Raw genomic sequence first — 8,300 nt, forward strand, 5'->3', positions numbered from 1 at the left:
TTCGTGTTATATGATGGAAACACTGTTGTATTTTTTTTGCATTGTATGGTTCGGTCGTTGACTTCTAAGGCCCTAACTATTCAATCTGTTGGAGCAACGCACTAGGGTGAAGCCTAGGTTGCTCGGAATGTAGAAATGACCATAAGTTTCATACTGGTTGCAATTATTCGTTTTATACGATGGAAAAACTGTTGTATTTATATTGTATTTTATGCTTCTGTCGTTGACTTCTTAGGCCCTAACTATTCAATCTGGTGGAACAACGCCCTAGAGTGAAGCATAGGTTGCCTGGAACGTAGAAATGACCATCACTTTCACACGGGTTGCAATTATTCCTGTTATAGGATGGAAAAGCTGTTGTATTTATATCGTACTTTATGCTTCTGGCGTTTACTTCTAAGGACCTAACTATTCGATCTGGTGGAGCAACGCCCTAGAGTGAAGCCTAGGTTGCTCAGAATGTAGAAATGACCATAACTTTCTCACTGGTTGCAATTATTCGTTTTATACGATGGAAAAGCTGTTGTATTTATATTGTATTTTATGCCTCTGGCGTTGACTTCTAAGGCCGTAGCTATTAGATGTGGTGGAGCAACGCCCTAGAGAGACGCCTATGGTGCTCGGAACGTAGAAATGACCATTACTTTCACACTGGTTGCAATTATTCGTTTTATTCGATGGAAAAGCTGTTGTATTTATATCGTATTTTATGCCTCTGGCGTTGACTTCTTAGGTCGTAACTATTCGGTCTGGTGGAGCCACGCCCTGGAGTGAAACCTAGGTTGCCCGGAACGTAGAACTGGGCATCACTTTCAAACTGGTTGCAATTATTCCTGTTATATGATGGAAACACTGTTGTATTTTTTTTGCATTTTATGGTTCGGGCGTTGACTTCTAAGACCCTAACTATTCAATCTGTTGGAGCAACGCCCGAGGGTGAAGCCTAGGTTCCTCGGAAAGTGGAAATGTCCATAAGTTTCATACTGGTTGCAATTATTCGTTTTATACGATGGAAAAACTGTTGTATTTATATTGTACTTTATGCCTCTAGCGTTGACTTCTAAGGCCCTAGCTATTCGATCTAGTAGAGCAACGCCCTAGAGTGTAGTCTAGGTTGCCCGGAAAGGAGAAATGACCATCACTTTCAAACTGGTTGCAATTAATCCAGTTATACGATGGAAAAACTGTTGTATTTTTATTGCATTTTATGCTTCTGGCGTTCACTTCTTAGGCCCTAACTATTCGATCTGGTGGAACAACGGCTTAGGGTGAAGCCTAGGTTGCCCGGAACGTAGAAATGACCTTAACTTTCACACGGGTTGCAATTATTCCCGTTTAGGATGGAAAGACTGTTGTATTTTTATTGTGTTTTATACTTCAGGCGTTAACTTCTGAGGCCGTAGCTATTCGATGTGGTGGAAGAACGCCATGGAGTGAAGCCTAGGTTGCCCGGAACGTAGAAATGACCATAACTTTCACACTGGTTGCTATTATTCGTTTTATACGATGGAAAAACTGTTCTATTTATATTGTATTTTATGCTTCTGACGTTCACTTCTTAGGCCCTAACTATTCGATCTGGTGGAACAACGCCGTAGAGTGAAGCCTAGGTTGCCCGGAACATAGAAATGACCATTACTTTCACACTGCTTGCAATTATTTGTTTTATACGATGGAAAAGCTGTTGTATTTATATCCTATTTTATGCTTCTGGCGTTTACTTCTAAGGACCTAACTATTCGATCTGGTGGAGCAACGCCCTAGAGTGAAGCCTAGGTTGCTCGGAATGTAGAAATGACCATAACTTTCTCACTGGTTGCAATTATTCGTTTTATACGATGGAAAAGCTGTTGTATTTATATTGTATTTTATGCCTCTGGCGTTGACTTCTAAGGCCGTAGCTATTAGATGTGGTGGAGCAACGCCCTAGAGAGACGCCTAGGCTGCTCGGAACGTAGAAATGACCATTACTTTCACACTGGTTGCAATTATTCGTTTTATACGATGGAAAAGCTGTTGTATTTATATCGTATTTTATGCCTCTGGCGTTGACTTCTTAGGCCGTATCTATCCGGTCTGTTGGAGCAACGCCCTAGGGTGAAGCCTAGCTTGCTCGGAAAGTAGAAATGACCATAAGTTTCATACTGGATGCAATTATTCGTTTTATACGATGGAAAAGCTGTCGTATTTATATTGTATTTTATGCTTCTGGTGTTGACTACTAAGGCACTAACTATACGATCTGGTGGAGCAACACCCTAGAGTGGAGCCTAGGTTGCCCGGAACGTAGAATTGGTCATCACTTTCAAACTGGTTGCAATTATACCTGTTATATGATGGAAACACTGCTGTATTTTTTTTGCATTTTATGGTTCGGGCGTTGACTTCTCAGGCCCTAACTATTCAATCTGTTGGAGCAACGCCCTGGGGTGAAGCCTAGGTTGCTCGGAAAGTAGAAATGACCATAAGTTTCATACTGGTTGCAATTATTCGTTTTATACGATGGAAAAACTGTTATATTTATATTGTATTTTATGCTTCTGGCGTTGACTTCTTAGGCCCTAACTATTCAATCTGGTGGAACAACGCCCTAGAGTGAAGCAGAGGTTGCCTGGAACGTAGAAATGACCATCACTTTCACACGGTGTTGCAATTATTCCTGTTATAGGATGGAAAGACTGTTATATTTATATTGTATTTTATGCTTCTGGCGTTCACTTCTTAGGCCCTAACTATTCGATCTGGTGGAACAACGCCGCAGAGCGAAGCCTACGTTGCGCGGAACGTAGCAATGACCATAAGTTTCATACTGGTTGCAATTATTCGTTTTATACGATGGAAAGCTGTTGTATTTATATCATATTTTATGCTTCTGGCGTTGACTTCTTAGGCCGTAACTATTCGGTCTGGTGGAGCAACGCCATGGAGTGAAACCTAGGATGCCCGGAACGTAGAATTGGCCATCACTTTCCAAATTGGTTGCAATTATTCCTGTTATATGATGGAAACACTGTTGTATTTTTTTTGCATTTTATGGTTCGGGCGTTGACTTCTAAGGCCCTAACTATTCGATCTGGTGGAGCAACTGCCCTAGAGTGAAGCCTAGGTTGCCCGGAAGGTAGAATTGGCCATCACTTTCAAACTGGTTGCAATTATTCGTTTTATACGATGGAAAAACTGTTGTATTTATATTGTATTTTATGCTTCTGGCGTTGACTTCTAAGGCACTAACTATTCGATCTGGTGGAGCAACGCCCTAGAGTGGATCCTAGGTTGCTCGGAATGTAGAAATGACCATAAGTTTCATACTGGTTGCAATTATTCGTTTTATACTATGGAAAAGCTGTTGTATTTATATTGTATTTTATGCTTCTGGCATTGACTTCTAAAGCACTAACCATTCGATCTGGTGGAGCAACGCCCTAGAGTGAAGCCTAGGATGCCCGGAACGTAGAATTGGCCATCACTATCAAACTGGTTGCAATTATTCCTGTTATATGATGGAAACACTGTTGTATTTTTTTTGCATTTTATGGTTCGGTCGTTCACTTCTAAGGTCCTAACTATTGAATCTGTTGGAGCAACGCCCTAGGGTGAAGCGTAGCTTGCTCGGAAAGTAGAAATGACCATAAGTTTCATACTGGTTTCAATTATTCGTTTTATACGATGGAAACACTGTTGTATCTTTAGTGCATTTTATGCTTCGGGCGTTGACTTCTAAGGCCCCAACTATTCAATCTGGTGGAACTACGGCATAGGGTGAAGCCTAGCTTGCCCGGAACGTAGAAATGTCCATTACCTTCACACTGGTTGCAATTATTCGTTTTATACGATGGAAACGCTGTTGTATTTATATCGTATTTTATGCTTCTGGCGTTTACTTCTAAGGACCTAACTATTCGATGTGGTGGAGCAACGCCCTAGAGTGGATCCTAGGTTGCTCGGAATGTAGAAATGACCATAACTTTCACACTGGTCGCAATTATTCGTTTTATACGATGCAAACGCTGTTGTATTTATATCGTATTTTATGCTTCTGGCGTTTACTTCTAAGGACCTAACTATTCGATCCGGTGGAGCAACGCCCTAGGGTGGATCCTAGGTTGCTCGGAATGTAGAAATGACCATATCTTTCACACGGGTTGCAATTATTCGTTTTATACGATGCAAACGCTGTTGTATTTATATCGTATTTTATGCTTCTGGCGTTGACTTCTAAGGCACTAACTATTCGATCTGGTGGAGCAACGCCCTAGAGTGAAGCCTAGGTTTCCCGGAACGTAGAATTGTCCATCACCTTCAAACTGGTCGCAATTATTCCTGTTATATGATGGAAACACTGCTGTATTTTTTTTGCATTTTATGGTTCGGGCGTTGACTTCTCAGGCCCTAACTATTCAATCTGTTGGAGCAACGCCCTGGGGTGAAGCCTAGGTTGCTCGGAAAGTAGAAATGACCATAAGTTTCATACTGGTTGCAATTATTCGTTTTATACGATGGAAAAACTGTTATATTTATATTGTATTTTATGCTTCTGGCGTTGACTTCTTAGGCCCTAACTATTCAATCTGGTGGAACAACGCCCTAGAGTGAAGCAGAGGTTGCCTGGAACGTAGAAATGACCATCACTTTCACACGGTGTTGCAATTATTCCTGTTATAGGATGGAAAGACTGTTATATTTATATTGTATTTTATGCTTCTGGCGTTCACTTCTTAGGCCCTAACTATTCGATCTGGTGGAACAACGCCGCAGAGTGAAGCCTACGTTGCGCGGAACGTAGCAATGACCATAAGTTTCATACTGGTTGCAATTATTCGTTTTATACGATGGAAAGCTGTTGTATTTATATCGTATTTTATGCTTCTGGCGTTGACTTCTTAGGCCGTAACTATTCGGTCTGGTGGAGCAACGCCATGGAGTGAAACCTAGGATGCCCGGAACGTAGAATTGGCCATCACTTTCCAAATTGGTTGCAATTATTCCTGTTATATGATGGAAACACTGTTGTATTTTTTTTGCATTTTATGGTTCGGGCGTTGACTTCTAAGGCCCTAACTATTCAATCCGTTTCAGCAACGCCCTAGGGTGAAGCCCAGGTTGCGCGGGAAGTAGAAATGACCATAACTTTCACACTGGTTGCAATTATTCGTTTTATACGATGCAAGCGCTGTTGTATTTATATCGTATTTTATGCTTCCGGCGTTGACTTCTAAGGCACTAACTATTCGATCTGATGGAGCAATGCCCTAGAGTGAAGCCTAGGTTGCTCGGAACGTAGAATTGTCCATCACTTTCAAACTGGTCGCAATTATTCCTGTTATATGATGGAAACACTGTTGTATTTTTTTTGCATTTTATGGTTTGGGCGCAGACTTCTAAGGCCCTAACTATTCAATCTGTGGGAGCAACGCCCTAGGGTGAAGCCTAGGTTGCTCGGAAAGTAGAAATGACCATAAGTTTCATACTGGTTGCAATTATTCGTTTTATACGATGGAAAAACTGTTGTATTTATATTGTATTTTATGCTTCTGGCGTTGACTTCTAAGGCACTAACTATTCGATCTGGTGGAGCAACTGCCCTAGAGTGAAGCCTAGGTTGCCCGGAAGGTAGAATTGGCCATCACTTTCAAACTGGTTGCAATTATTCGTTTTATACGATGGAAAAACTGTTGTATTTATATTGTATTTTATGCTTCTGGCGTTGACGTCTAAGGCACTAACCATTCGATCTGGTGGAGCAACGCCCTAGAGTGGATCCTAGGTTGCTCGGAATGTAGAAATGACCATAAGTTTCATACTGGTTGCAATTATTCGTTTTATACTATGGAAAAGCTGTTGTATTTATATTGTATTTTATGGTTCTGGCGTTTACTTCTAAGGACCTAACTATTCGATCCGGTGGAGCAACGCCCTAGGGTGGATCCTAGGTTGCTCGGAATGTAGAAATGACCATAACTTTCACACTGGTCGCAATTATTCGTTTTATACGATGCAAACGCTGTTGTATTTATATCGTATTTTATGCTTCTGGCGTTTACTTCTAAGGACCTAACTATTCGATCCGGTGGAGCAACGCCCTAGGGTGGATCCTAGGTTGCTCGGAATGTAGAAATGACCATAACATTCACACGGGTTGCAATTATTCGTTTTATACGATGCAAACGCTGTTGTATTTATATCGTATTTTATGCTTCTGGCGTTGACTTCTAAGGCACTAACTATTCGATCTGGTGGAGCAACGCCCTAGAGTGAAGCCTAGGTTTCCCGGAACGTAGAATTGTCCATCACCTTCAAACTGGTCGCAATTATTCCTGTTATATGATGGAAACACTGTTGTATTTTTTTTGCATTGTATGGTTCCGGCGTTGACTTCTAAGGCCCTAACTATTTAATCCGATGGAGCAACGCCCTAGGGTGAAGCCTAGGTTGCTCGGAATGTAGAAATGACCATAAGTTTCATACTGGTTGCAATTATTCGTTTTATACGATGGAAAAACTGTTTTATTTATATTGTATTTTATGCTTCTGACGTTCACTTCTCAGGCCCTAACTATTCGATCTGGTGGAACAACGCCGTAGAGTGAAGCCTAGGTTGCCTGGAACGTAGAAATGACCATTACTTTCACACTGTTTGCAATTATTCCTTTTATACGATGGAAAAGCTGTTGTATTTATATCGTATTTTATGCCTCTGGCGTTGACTTCTAAGGCCGTAGCTATTAGATGTGGTGGAGCAACGCCCTAGAGAGACGCCTAGGCTGCTCGGAACGTAGAAATGACCATTACTTTCACACTGGTTGCAATTATTCGTTTTATACGATGGAAAAGCTGTTGTATTTATATCGTATTTTATGCCTCTGGCGTTGACTTCTTAGGCCGTATCTATCCGGTCTGTTGGAGCAACGCCCTAGGGTGAAGCCTAGCTTGCTCGGAAAGTAGAAATGACCATAAGTTTCATACTGGATGCAATTATTCGTTTTATACGATGGAAAAGCTGTTGTATTTATATTGTATTTTATGCTTCTGGTGTTGACTACTAAGGCACTAACTATACGATCTGGTGGAGCAACGCCCTAGAGTGGAGCCTAGGTTGCCCGGAACGTAGAATTGGTCATCACTTTCAAACTGGTTGCAATTATACCTGTTATATGATGGAAACACTGCTGTATTTTTTTTGCATTTTATGGTTCGGGCGTTGACTTCTCAGGCCCTAACTATTCAATCTGTTGGAGCAACGCCCTGGGGTGAAGCCTAGGTTGCTCGGAAAGTAGAAATGACCATAAGTTTCATACTGGTTGCAATTATTCGTTTTATACGATGGAAAAACTGTTATATTTATATTGTATTTTATGCTTCTGGCGTTGACTTCTTAGGCCCTAACTATTCAATCTGGTGGAACAACGCCCTAGAGTGAAGCAGAGGTTGCCTGGAACGTAGAAATGACCATCACTTTCACACGGTGTTGCAATTATTCCTGTTATAGGATGGAAAGACTGTTATATTTATATTGTATTTTATGCTTCTGGCGTTCACTTCTTAGGCCCTAACTATTCGATCTGGTGGAACAACGCCGCAGAGTGAAGCCTACGTTGCGCGGAACGTAGCAATGACCATAAGTTTCATACTGGTTGCAATTATACGTTTTATACGATGGAAAGCTGTTGTATTTATATCGTATTTTATGCTTCTGGCGTTGACTTCTTAGGCCGTAACTATTCGGTCTGGTGGAGCAACGCCATGGAGTGAAACCTAGGATGCCCGGAACGTAGAATTGGCCATCACTTTCCAAATTGGTTGCAATTATTCCTGTTATATGATGGAAACACTGTTGTATTTTTTTTGCATTTTATGGTTCGGGCGTTGACTTCTAAGGCCCTAACTATTCAATCCGTTTCAGCAACGCCCTAGGGTGAAGCCCAGGTTGCGCGGGAAGTAGAAATGACCATAACTTTCACACTGGTTGCAATTATTCGTTTTATACGATGCAAGCGCTGTTGTATTTATATCGTATTTTATGCTTCCGGCGTTGACTTCTAAGGCACTAACTATTCGATCTGATGGAGCAATGCCCTAGAGTGAAGCCTAGGTTGCCCGGAACGTAGAATTGTCCATCACTTTCAAACTGGTCGCAATTATTCCTGTTATATGATGGAAACACTGTTGTATTTTTTTTGCATTTTATGGTTTGGGCGCAGACTTCTAAGGCCCTAACTATTCAATCTGTGGGAGCAACGCCCTAGGGTGAAGCCTAGGTTGCTCGGAAAGTAGAAATGACCATAAGTTTCATACTGGTTGCA

The sequence above is a fragment of the Calliopsis andreniformis genome, unplaced genomic scaffold, assembly GCF_051401765.1.
Source record: "Calliopsis andreniformis isolate RMS-2024a unplaced genomic scaffold, iyCalAndr_principal scaffold0063, whole genome shotgun sequence".
NCBI classification, from domain to species: Eukaryota; Metazoa; Arthropoda; class Insecta; order Hymenoptera; family Andrenidae; genus Calliopsis; species Calliopsis andreniformis.